General features: G+C 42.5%; 1 protein-coding gene across 4 annotated transcripts in view; it reads right to left on the bottom strand.

Moving 5' to 3' along the window:
- The window catches only part of irf2b (interferon regulatory factor 2b), a 76000-nt gene that overhangs the window by 51482 nt on the left and 11461 nt on the right, over positions 1-13057 (bottom strand). For all 4 annotated transcript variants that reach the window (XM_078215074.1, XM_078215075.1, XM_078215076.1 and 1 more), the window contains exon 2: positions 6756-6876. The gene's annotated coding sequence lies outside the window, so the exon portion shown is untranslated. The remainder of the gene's footprint in view (positions 1-6755; positions 6877-13057) is intronic.

Raw genomic sequence — 13057 nt, 5'->3', positions numbered from 1 at the left:
CAACCAATCTAGTGTCCCAGTAGTCCCTCCTTATATTCCCTTTTAAGAAAACAAAAATCAAGAAATTAAACTAATTGCAGGGTGAGGGGGTTGCTGTTGCACCCCAGACTCCAAAAGTGCCCACTGGTCCCAGAGGGCCTCAAGTGTATTGTGTGTCCTCCCTCTCCCAGGGCCACCCGGCCCATACAAAGCCATGGTAGAGGGGCAGACAGTCCGCTTGGATGACTCACCTTCAGCCACCCACCACCTAGACCTGTTGTCCAGGCCCAGGACCAGGCTTATGGGGGCGTCCTCCTCCCTCCCTGTACTGGACGTAGTCTACCTTTATACTCTTTTGAGAAATGAATTTAGTGCTAGAAGCTGTATTGCACTTTTCAACTTTATCTCGGTCGTTAATACCTTGGTGGAATAGCCAACTAAAAAGATGAGCCAGCCCAGGTTCAGGATTAAATAGTCGGACCAGACCAGCCCTGATGGTTCCTCTATGGATCTGGCAAAAGTGCCTTCAGTTCGCAGCCAAATAATTAGAAACAGCTTTGCATTAGGACAGAATTCTCCAACTCTATCACTACACGACTGCCCTGAGGGAGATGTTAGCATGGCCATAATGTCACCGGACTAGTAATCCAGAGGTCTAAGCTAACGTTCTGGAGATAAAAAATCCCACCATGGCAGCTTGTGGAATTTAAATTCAGTTAATAAATCTGCAATATAAGGTTAGTCTCAGTAACGGTGCCCATCATGGAATGTTGTAAAATCCCATCTGGTTCACTAATGTCCTGTAGGGAAGGGAATCCGACCGGCATCCTTATCCGACCTGGCCTACATGATCTCCACACCTTCAACAATATGAATGACTCTTAACTACCCTCTGGAATGGCTTAACAAGCCACTCTGTTCAAGGACAATTAATGCCGGTCTTGCCAGAGATATTCGCTTCCCATCAAAAAATAAAAATAAAACCAATAAAGTGTCCAATTTGGTACATTTTACCTGTCAATACACAACAATGATAACTGTATTTATATGGTGCCTTTAGCATAATAAAACACCACTAAACAGCCTCACGGGAGCTTTATGAAGGGAAATTTGACAGCAAGCAACGGCCGAACAAGCCACTCAGTACAAGGGCAATTAGCGATGGGGTACAAATGCTGGCCCGGCCAACGATGCCCACATCCAATGAATAATAAAACAAAGCTCTTGTTATATAGAACGATAGAACCATACCATAGAATCCTTACAGTGCAGAGAGAGCCTGTCGAGTCCGCACTGACTCTCTGAAAGGGCATCCCAGCCATGCCTTCCCCTCCACCCTATCCCCATAACCCCACGCATTTATCATGGTTAATCCACCTAATCTACACATCTTTCCACACTAAGGGGCACTTCTGCACGGCCAAACCACCTAATCGGCACATCTTTGAACTGTGGGAGGAAGCCAGAGCATCCTAAGGAAACCCACACAGATACGGAAAGAACATGCAAACTCCACACAGATAGTGACCCAAAGCCGGAATCAAACCCAGGTCCCTGGCGCTGTGAGGCAACTGCGCTATATTTAAGTAGCTGCACGGTTGCTTTAAGAACCGGTCACATGATTTGATGGTGATGTCATTGGGGTGCTTCACAGGCTGCTGCTTTTCCACTCTGTACAGACAACAGCTCCTGCAATAAATCTGTTGTTATTTTGAATCGATGTGTACAAACCACCTCTTTTTATTTATGTTTAAAATCCATCACCCCTAACATGGTTAGGACATTACAGCGCTGTCCAAGTTTAACATAACTTTGCTGCTTTTCAATCCTTTTCCTTTAGAAATTAATCCTTGTGCTTTGCCTACATTTTTATGGCCTTATAAATTTGTGTCACTACCTTTAGTGATTTGTGTATCTGTATCCCCAGAACCCATTGTTCCTGTCCCCCCATTTAGTCATTTACTTTTCACTGAGTATGTGACCATCTGCTTCCTACCAATACATCCAAACTTGGGGTAGCCCGGTGGCACAGTGCCTCAAGCGCCAGGGACCTGGGTTCGATTCCCGGCTTGGGTCACTGTCTGTGTGGAGTTTGCATGTTCTCCCCGTGTCTGCGTGGGTTTCTTCCAGGTGCTCCAGTTTCCTCCCACAATCCAAAGATGTGCAGTTTGGGTGAATTGGCCATGCTAAATTCTCCCTCAGTGTACTCGAACAGGCGCCGCAGTGTGGCAAGTAGGGGATTTTCACAGTAACCTCTAGTGAATGTAAGCCTACTCGTGACTAATAAATAAACTTTAAACTCACACTTATTGATATCGACATTAATTAGTCAACTACAAATCCATTCTGAAAGTTTATTATTTTCCTGTATTTTGTCACCCCCCTACCCGCCCCCCCCCCCTTATTAATGAATCTCCCAATTTGGTATCATTCGCTCATTTTGAAATTGCACTTTAAATTCCCTACTCCAGAAGGTTGGTGGTGAACTGAGACAGGAGCCAAGACAATATTACAGAGGTGGAATTAGGCAGTTTTGCTGATGGAGTCGATATCCTTCGGAAGTTCAGCCCAGGGTCAAATAAAATACTCAGGTTGCAAATAACTGTTTTAGACATGCAGCTATTGTTGCTCCATGAGTAAATAGTGCAGTCAACAAAGGATGAAAGGTATGGTGATGAAATCAATGTTGGCAGGTGTTCATATAGCCATAAGAAACAGCTTTAAGATTGGAATTGTGTAATGGTTGACTGGTGTATGATCCACAACACTTGTCACTGAGCAACCGTGAAGCAACACAATCTCAGCTGGACAGTCATTTATTTATTAATATTTCACTACCTGTTCATAGAATAGAATCCCTACAGTGCAGAAGGAGGCCATTTGGCCCATCGAGCCTGCACCGACAAGAATCCCACCCAATACCCATAACTCCTTCTCGTTCCCCTGACACCAAGGGACAATTTAGCATGGCCAATCAACCTAACCTGCATATCTTTGGACTGTGGGAGGAAACCGGAGCACCCGGAGGAAACCCACGCAGACACGGGGAGAACGTGCAAACTCCACACAGACAGTGATCCGAGGCCGGAATCGAACCTGGGTCCCTGGCGCTGTGAGGCAGCGGTGCTAACCACCGCGCCGCCCTTAAATTGTGCCATTGCCCCATACCCTACATGGGAGAGGCCATGATCCACGTGCATCTAAACAGGAAAAGCTCAAGTACTCAACAACCATAGACTAAAAAAAACAGCAAAAGTAAAAACAGAATTTTAAAGCAGAAATGACATAAATTGACAGCATCCCTCCTATATGTTCTTTAGGGAATAGAGTATTTTGTGCTCCAGAAGAAGAATTATATCAAGGGGTTGAAAATAGTAAGATTACATCATTTTGCCTAAAGGTAAATTCACCATAGCCCCAGATGACCATAGGCTGCTCTCCCCTTTGAGGGGGAGAGCTAACTGATGGTGATTTAATCCAAGGGTCACCACACCTCGGACGAGGGGCAAGGTTGAGAAGGCGGAGCTTTCATGAATGACCTCAGCCAGTACGGGAATTGAACCCACACTGCTGGTGTCGCTCCGCATCGCAAGCTAGCCATCCAACTGAGCTAAACTAACCGCCTTTTTCGCCTTCAGTTTGTATGAAGGATCCCCAAGTCACTGTCCATCTTCTACAAGGGAACACAATACTGATGAATGAACAGGCTCACTGTCATTTTAAAAAAGTTTTATAAAGGGATTAGCAACCGTTTTATAAAGTTCATTTATTAGTCACAAGTAAGGCTTACATTAACACTGCAATGAAGTTACTGTGAAATTCCCCTAGTCGCCACACTCCGGCACCTGTTCGGGTCAATGCACCTAACCAGCACGTCTTTCAGACTGTGGGAGGAAACCGGAGCACCTGGAGGAAACCCACACAGACACGGGAGAACGTACAAATTCCACACAGACAGTGACCCAAGCTGGGAATCGAACCCGAGTCCCTGGAGCTGTGAGGCAGAAGTGCTAACCACTGTGCCATTAAATGGATTAACTTACTGGGTATAAGAAAGTAAGTAACTCACTCCTCTCCCACAATAATATTTGCCAATTTCAGCTCCAAAAAGAGTACTTCAAATATATTGCAAACACTACTCATCCTGTTACCCTCTCTCAATAAACACCAAACGATGGACAATATATGTGTTATGCAGTGCTGCTCGATGGTAGGTTGAGAACCTGAACGATTTTTACTTTGGAAAATTAGCAGAGGTATTTGGAATAAAATAATTAGGGATTAAACTCGCAGTCCCACTGAGAGAGGCTTTACAGATAGCTAGTGGAGGAAATGGAAAAATCACAGCAAGGCAATTTTGTTCTGAAGCTGGGATCAATACACCTATGTTGCAGCTTTACCCTACATCTAACCCCTGTTACAACTAATTTGCAAGAACCTGATCCAGAGGTGGCAATAAAAGAGGCGAAACTCCTACAAAAGTAATACTGTGGATGCTGGAAATTGGAAATCAAACCAGAAAATATTGTAAATACTCAGCAAGTAAGACAGCATCTGTGGAGAGAAGAGGAGACATTGGTCCATTGTTTTTTTTATTCATTTGTGGGACATGGGCATCGCTGGCTGGCCAGCATTTATTGCCCATCCCTAGTTGCCAAAGGGCAGTTGAGAATCAACCACATTACTGTGGCTCTGGAGTCACATCTAGGCCAGACGAGGTAAGGATGGCAGATTTCCTTCCCTAAAGGACATTAGTGAACCAGATGGGTTTTTCCAACAATCGACAATAGTTTCATGAACCATTTCTTAATTCCAGATATTTTCTATTGAATTCAAATTCCACCAACTGCCGTGGCAGGATTCGATCCTGGGTCCCCAGAACCTGGGTCTCATCCTAACACTGATTTTCTTCATCTTGATGAATTCAAACCTCACAAAAATAACTCTTAGAACTCTTGATGCTGCATCAACTTCTGCTAGCAAAACTTGTTTTAAAAAAAAATCACAGAATTGTTACGGTGTAGAGGAGGCCATTTGGCCCTTCATGTCTGCACTGGCTCTCCAAACAAGCACTATGGTTTAGTGCCATTACCCTGGCTTTTCCCTGTACCACTCCATATTGTTTCTATTCAAATAACCATCTAATGCCGTTTTGAATGCCTCGGCTGAACTTGCCTCCATCACACTTCCAGACCCAAACCACTCGTGTGAAAAAGCTTTTTGCTCACATCAGGTTTGCTTCTTTTGCAAATCATTTGAAATCTGTGCCCTCTCACTCTTAATCCTTTTATGGGTGGGAACAGCTTCCCCCTATCTACTCTGTCCAACCCCCTCATGATTTTGATCATCTCTATAAATGTTTTTAAAATCCTACAAAAAAAATGTTGACTGCCAATAAGACAAAACTTTTCAGTTTGTTCAACTGAGGATTTAAGGAAAGTTAACCAGGATGAAATCAGTCTTTGCCAGTAGTGGTGGTGAATCAGCAGTCTGTTTTACACTGTGCCTGATTCTCTTTTCCATTGACTTTAAGAGAGAAGAAATTCAAACACTGTGCCAAACAGACTGCCAAACCCTTACTGCTCACATTACACTGCTGGCGAAGATTAATTTCATCCTCAGTGCTCTTGGACACCGCTGCCAACATGTTGAAAACAAACCATTAACTTCCACAAATATAGCAAAATACTGCTGACGCTGGAAATTTGAAAGGAAAACAAAAAATGCTGGAAAGACTCAGCAGGTCTGGCAGCATCTCTGGAGAGAGAAATGGGAGTTAACATTTTGAGTGTGTGTGACTCTTCCTTAGAGTTAAAGAGAGGGAGAAACGTGATGGATCATATGCTGTATAAGGGGTGGCGCTCGTGGAGCAATGTAGATGGTCAGATTGCAACAAAGGTGTGTAGAGCACAAGACTGAGGAAGTGTTAATGGCCGAGTGCAGGACTTCACAGGACAGTTCTTCACATCGCCATTAGCACTTTCTCAGTCTTGTGCCCTACACATTTTTGTTGCAATCTGACCATTTACCTTGCTCCACTTACTCCACCCCCTCTTATACAGTATATAATCTATTTCATTCCTCCCTCACTATGGCTGTGAAGACTCAGACAGACACAAAACGTGAACTCTGTTCTCTCTTCACAGATGCTGCCAGACCTACTGAGTTTTTCCAACATTTTCTGCCTCCATTTCATTAATTTTTCAATATTTGTATCCGCTCTAACAAGCATCAAAATAATTTTATGAATGAAAAACAATTCCTTAGTGTTCCAGTTTCCCTACCCTTATCACGATTGATAGCTGGCCCTCCCTTCTCTATTGTTTTATTTTACTTCAGGGTTTTGTTAAGGGCTCACCATGGTGAGTGCAATAAAGCTAGTACAAGTATCAGAGAATCACAGAATCCCAACACTGCAGAAGGAGGCCATTAGGCCCATCGAGTCTACACCAACCACAACCCCAACCAGACCCCAGCACCATAACCCCATGCCTTTCCCTAGCCAGTCCCCCTGACATTAAGGGGTAATTTAGCATGGCCAATCAACCTAACCCGCACATCTTTGGAGAGTGGGAGGTAACTGGAGCACCCGACCATGCAGACACGGGGAGAACGTGCAGACTCCGCACAGACAGTGACCCGAGGCCAGAATTGAACCCGGGTCCCTGGCGCTGTGAGACAGCAGTGCTAACCACTGTGCCACCGTGCCGCCCAAGTATGAGTAAAGATTCAGTTAGAGTTAAAACAAATGTAAAACTTCCTGATTGTTTCCTTACCTGCAAGCTGAATGCTCCTGTGGAGTCAGAACAGTTTTTGATTTGGAGAGAGTGGCATATGGGAAAAGGGCGATACCTCTGTCAGATATGGGGTGGGACAGCAGCCTGGTGCATTCACTGACTAAAAAAAGAGAGAGATGGAAAAGGTCATTTACTTAATGCTGTACTGTGTACAAATAAAAATCAGCAATTTTCTTCTGTAAGGAAGGAAAATCTGATTTACAAAAAAACATTTTTCACTAGAAACAGGTGAGTGATGGAACAGGTACACTATAGAAAATAAGAACAGAAATTGTTGTAAATACTCAGCATCTGCGGAGAGAAAAACAGAGTTAACACATTCAGTCGAATAGGACTTCTTCACAAAGAAAACCCATATTTGGCTCGAAACATTAACTCTGACTCTCTCTCCATGGATGCTGCCTGAACTATTTACATCACTTTCTGTTTTTATTTCAGATTTCAGAGAACCTACAGTGCAAAAGGAGGCAATTTGTCCCATCGGCCCTGCACTGATAACAATCCCACACGGGTCCTGTCCTATCCCCACAACCCCACATATTTACCTTCCTAATCCCCTGACACTAAGAGGCAATTTATCATGGCCAATCAACCCAACCCACATATCTTTGGACTGACTCAGCATCCGCGGTATTTTGCTTTTAATTAAGTACACCGCAGAACTTTGTAGTGGTGCATAGAATCACAGAATCCCTACAGCGCACAAGGAGGCCATTCCGCCCATTGAGCCTGCACCGACAACATTCCCACTCAGGCCATAGCCCTGTAACCCCAGGTATTGACCCCACTAATCACCCTGATGCTAAGGGGCCATTTAGCAAGACCGATCCACCTAATCTGCACATCTTTGGACTGTGGGAGGAAACCACAGCACCTGGAGGAAACCCACACGGACACGGGGAGAACGTGCAAACTCCATACGGACAGTCACCCGAGGCCGGAATAGAACACGGGTCCCTGGCGCTGTGAGTCAGCAGTGCTAACCACTGTGCCACCATGCCACCCAGTTCTAGCTGTCAACCTGATCTTAAGAGTTACACATGAGAACACACTTATCCCAAATTACTAACAAGTATAGGAACTTTATTCCTCAGTTTATCATATTCGTACTGAATGTTGAAAGTTACGTCTCAAAAATGTTCATTCAAACTATAGAGCAGCATTCGACATGTAGTTTCAGCCACCTGGACATCTCAAAACGCAAGTAAGTGCTTTGGTAGTTGGCAGTTGAGGAATAAGGGTTGCGTGAGGGGAGGCTGGGCCTGTGTTTCAGTTGTGCCTGTTAACTACCTTTCTTCTTATACATGTGTGACATCAAAGTGGGCTGAAATATAAATTATAGAATGCCATCCTCAGTACTTTTTGTGTTTTTTAAAAAACATTTTTCTGAATTTCAGCCACAGCAACTGTTATTGACATCTGTTGTCAATGCACAAACACCACAGAAGTTGTGATCCCTTCAGGCCTCTGTGAAGTCAAAATACCAACATTTGTTAACAGTTTTAATGGAAATTAAACTCCATGGAAAGTTACTACTTAAGGACTTGAGCAATTTAAGGTATTCGATGCCAGGCTTTGTTCGTCACGACAATAAGTTTATTGTATAATTTATACATGAAAACTTTACCTGACACAAGGTATACCAGGTACACAATTTAGTGATTTTTTAAAATGCCTCATTCTGTTTCCATTGTTTAAGTTTGCTTTATTTTCCATATTGTTGGCTCCATTACATCATCCTCCTGGCCAAAAATATGAGAACACATGATCCAATCTCTTGATTTATCTGGTGTCCCCCTCAACCACTGCCATCGGGGCAAAAATGTTGTGATTTCAAACATGCAGCAGGCTTTAACTGAAGCTAAAATGATGATAGGCATGTGGTAAGAATGATGTTGCTGCAGTGAGGGGGGAAAGGAGCTCTTACTATAATCTCAAAACTTACCAAAGCATATCAATAAACTATAGCTGTTGTTACAACATGTTACCTGCACTGTGAAGTGTAAGTGTTGCAAAACAGGAGTTCCACAGAGAATAGAATGATAACAATGTAATTGTTGAAGAATAATGCAACATTTTAATTAGCATCTAACTCTACAGAGAGCATATAATACGCTGCGCAGCAAAAATGAAGTTACAATTAGAGTGAGTATGAGAAACTTGTAGCTTCAGTGTTGCAAATGCTTGACTTCCAGCCAATTCATGGGCCCAACTCCACAGTTGTTTAAGCTACAAACAGTGCGGACAAGTATGTTCAACTGATTAGCAACCATCCCACTGGATGGAAATAAGGAATTGAGGCCGGAGGAATGGATTTAAAAAAAAACAAATGCTATGTTACTTCCATTACAAAACAGTTGTTTTTAGGAGCTGCAAACTAGTACTGAAGGTTGTAATAACCACCTCGGTGCTATTTCAGTTTACTGTTTTTTTTTTACACAGTGCGTTCAATAAACTAAGCTTCCCACCGATGGATCAAAAATACTGTCTTTTCAACCTCAGGACATTTGGTGGCAAGACAAACTCGACAAAGGCGGAAGAGGGGATATAATGTTTATCATTCTAAAATAAATAATTGCATGATTTTGTCAGTTGTAAAACTAGAGAAGTAACGTACAATGGAAACTAAGGCAAAATTGTAATGTATTAATAGTCACACAATTTCCTGAGAAAGACGGAAGTTACAGTCAGGAAAGAAGGATCTAGACATGTGAAACCAAAAGTAATTTACGACCTAGCAAGAGAAAAAAAACCAAAACACCAGACGTAATGGAAATCTGCTGGATAATTGTCTCACAAATAATATGCACAATTCCCATTGCACAAATGTATTAGCTAATTCTATAATAACATGTATTGCAATAAAAAAATGATGCACATGCATCGCACCTTCTTAAACCTCAGTCAGAGTCCACATTACCATCAATATGTAACTTAAAAGTTCCAAGGCCAAATCTACTTCATAAGTAGCACAACAGTCGTGTTGCTTTTATAGTGAACATATTTTGGAAGAGTTTCCAAGGTGCAACCTTTGTTTAAGTCTTTTTTTCCAGGAATCTGTATTGTGAAACTGTCCAAAGGCAGGAACAGGCTTATACTCGTTCCTTGCTATTTGGAGTAAACTTTATAGAATAAGATTTGCCCATTTCTTTGATAGTGGGGACTGTCTGGGATATGCAGCAATGGCATAAGTGGTGGGCACTTTATCAGAAATGTAAGCCATTTCCAGGTTTTTTCCAATGGTTCAAAGATGTCATCATATTAATCGGAAAAATGTAAAAGCAAGTATATTTTCAATTGCATAACACTTTTATTGTGTGAAGTAGTTTCCGTGCAAAACTGTCTGGAGGAAACCTGTCAAGGTGTCACTCACTAAGTGCCACCATTACTCTAGTTTACAAGTATAGATATTGTTACAAGTCATTCATAAATATTAGTACAATTTAATATCTTTAAAAAGACTCAGGCACACACTACATCGCTCTTTACAACACACATTCCCCAACACAAAAAAAATGCCCCTTTTTCCAGAATGAAAGGTGTACTCTTGCTTTTACATGTTTTTTTCTTTAATGCAATCACATCTTTGAAAGCATTGCTATAAAAAGAACTTGAAATATGCTCACATTTCTTATAAAATCCCCACCACTTCAACAATTGCTGTTCATCTGACACAGTATCCTTTTTCAGGTAAATGGTGCTAACCGTTTGTCATTACCGAGGGTGTTGATTACAAAGATGTCACTTCAACTGTATTGGGTATGTTGCTTATTTCAGGCTGTTCAAACCACTTCTTTCTTTACCATCCCAGTTATTCCTTATTTCCCATCACAAATCTCAGACTTTTTTTTTTAAACAATCAGGTTTAAATTTGGTCCTTCCTACACTATAAATGTTTTTGTTGCCTGAATCAATAACAACAAATCTCAAGTAAGTATTTGAACAGGGGTCATTAAGTTGTGAAATTTCAAACTTCCAAGTTCCTATTGTAAACATCGGTCTATGTCATTACCTTCATAGTAAGAAGTTTAACAACACCAGGTTAAAGTCCAACAGGTTTATTTGGTAGCAAAAGCCACACAAGCTTTCGAAGCTCTAAGCCCCTTCTTCAGGTGAGTGGGAATTCTGTTCACAAACAGAGCTTATAAAGACACAGACTCAATTTACATGAATAATGGTTGGAATGCAAATACTTACAACTAATCAAGTCTTTAAGAAACAAAACAATGGGAGTGGAGAGAGCATCAAGACAGGCTAAAAAGATGTGTATTGTCTCCAGACAAGACAGCCAGTGAAACTCTGCAGGTCCACGCAACTGTGGGAGTTACAAATAGTGTGACATGAACCCAATATCCCGGTTGAGGCCGTCCTCGTGTGTGCGGAACTTGGCTATCAGTTTCTGCTCAGCGACTCTGCGCTGTCGTGTGTCGCGAAGGCCACCTTGGAGAACGCTTACCCGAATATCAGAGGCCGAATGCCCGTGACCGCTGAAGTGCTCCCCAACAGGAAGAGAACAGTCTTGCCTGGTGATTGTCGAGCGGTGTTCATTCATCCGTTGTCGCAGCGTCTGCATACAGCGTCTGCATAGACGCTGCGACAACGGATGAATGAACACCGCTCGACAATCACCAGGCAAGACTGTTCTCTTCCTGTTGGGGAGCACTTCAGCGGTCACGGGCATTCGGCCTCTGATATTCGGGTAAGCGTTCTCCAAGGTGGCCTTCGCGACACACGACAGTGCAGAGTCGCTGAGCAGAAACTGATAGCCAAGTTCCGCACACACGAGGACGGCCTCAACCGGGATATTGGGTTCATGTCACACTATTTGTAACTCCCACAGTTGCGTGGACCTGCAGAGTTTCACTGGCTGTCTTGTCTGGAAACAATACACATCTTTTTAGCCTGTCTTGATGCTCTCTCCACTCCCATTGTTTTGTTTCTTAAAGACTTGATTAGTTGTAAGTATTCGCATTCCAACCATTATTCATGTAAATTGAATCTGTGTCTTTATATGCTCTGTTTGTGAACAGAATTCCCACTCACCTGAAGAAGGGGCTTAGAGCTTCAAAAGCTTGTGTGGCTTTTGCTACCAAATAAACCTGTTGGACTTTAACCTGGTGTTGTTAAACTTCTTACTGTGTTTACCCCAGTCCAACGCCGGCATCTCCACATCATGATCACCTTCATAGCACAGGGTGATATTGGAAATTTCCACATTGTTATTGCTATGAACTTATGATTTTCTTGTGACTGATCTGTGTAATTGAATAAAGTAATTAGCTGTTTCATGCTGAGAAATAAAAGAGAAATTGTGTAAACAGTGTTCAAAATAACAGTTGCTCTTTTAAGTACGAAACACCAGTTATAGCGAAATAAAGTTTTATGGTATAAAATCACCGCCTAATGTCTGTTTAAGATCCTCCCCAAAATCTACAATTTTTCATTATTGTTACAGATATCTTATTGTATTGCCTGCCGCCTCTATGACCTCAGTTCAAAGTTTACATTGACCGCCTTGTACCAACTATTAGCTGTGGGGACCTTACTGCTTTATTCCCAAACAACAACAAAAATGTATATCTGCATAGCACCCTTAACATCATGAAACATAAGAACATAAGAATTAGGATCAGGCGTAGGCCATCTGGCCACTCGAGCCTGCTCGGCCATTCAATAAGACCATGGCTGATCTTTTTGTGGACTCAGCTCCACTTACTCGCCCGCTCATCATAACCCTTAATTCTTTTACTGTTCAAAAATTTATCTTTCCTTGCCTTAAAAACACTCAATGAGATAGCCTCAACTGCTGCACTGGGCAGGGAATTCCACAGATTCACAACCCTTTGTGTGAAGAAGTTCCTCAACTCAGTCCTAAATCTGCTCCCCCTTAATTTGAGGCTATGCCCCCTAGTTCTAGTTTCACCCGCCAGTGGAAACAACTTCCCTGCTTCTATCTTATCTATTCCCTTCATAATCTTATATGTTTCTATAAGATCTCCCCTCATTCTTCTGAATTCCAATGAGTATAGCCCCAGTCTACTCAGTCTCTCCTCATAAGCCAACCCTCTCAACTCCGGAATCAACCTAGTGAATTTCCTCTGCACCCCCTCCAGTGCCAGTATATCCTTTCTCAAAACTGTACACAGTACTCCAGGTGAGGCCTCACCAGCACCTTATACAGCTGCAACATAACCTTGCTGTTTTTAAACTCCATCCCTCTAGCAATAAAGGACAAAATTCCATTTGCCTTCTTAATTACCTGCTGCACCTGCAAACCAACT

This window comes from Mustelus asterias, chromosome 6, assembly GCF_964213995.1.
Source record: "Mustelus asterias chromosome 6, sMusAst1.hap1.1, whole genome shotgun sequence".
Lineage (NCBI taxonomy): Eukaryota > Metazoa > Chordata > Chondrichthyes > Carcharhiniformes > Triakidae > Mustelus > Mustelus asterias.
This window is presented reverse-complemented; position numbering and strand designations above follow the sequence as displayed.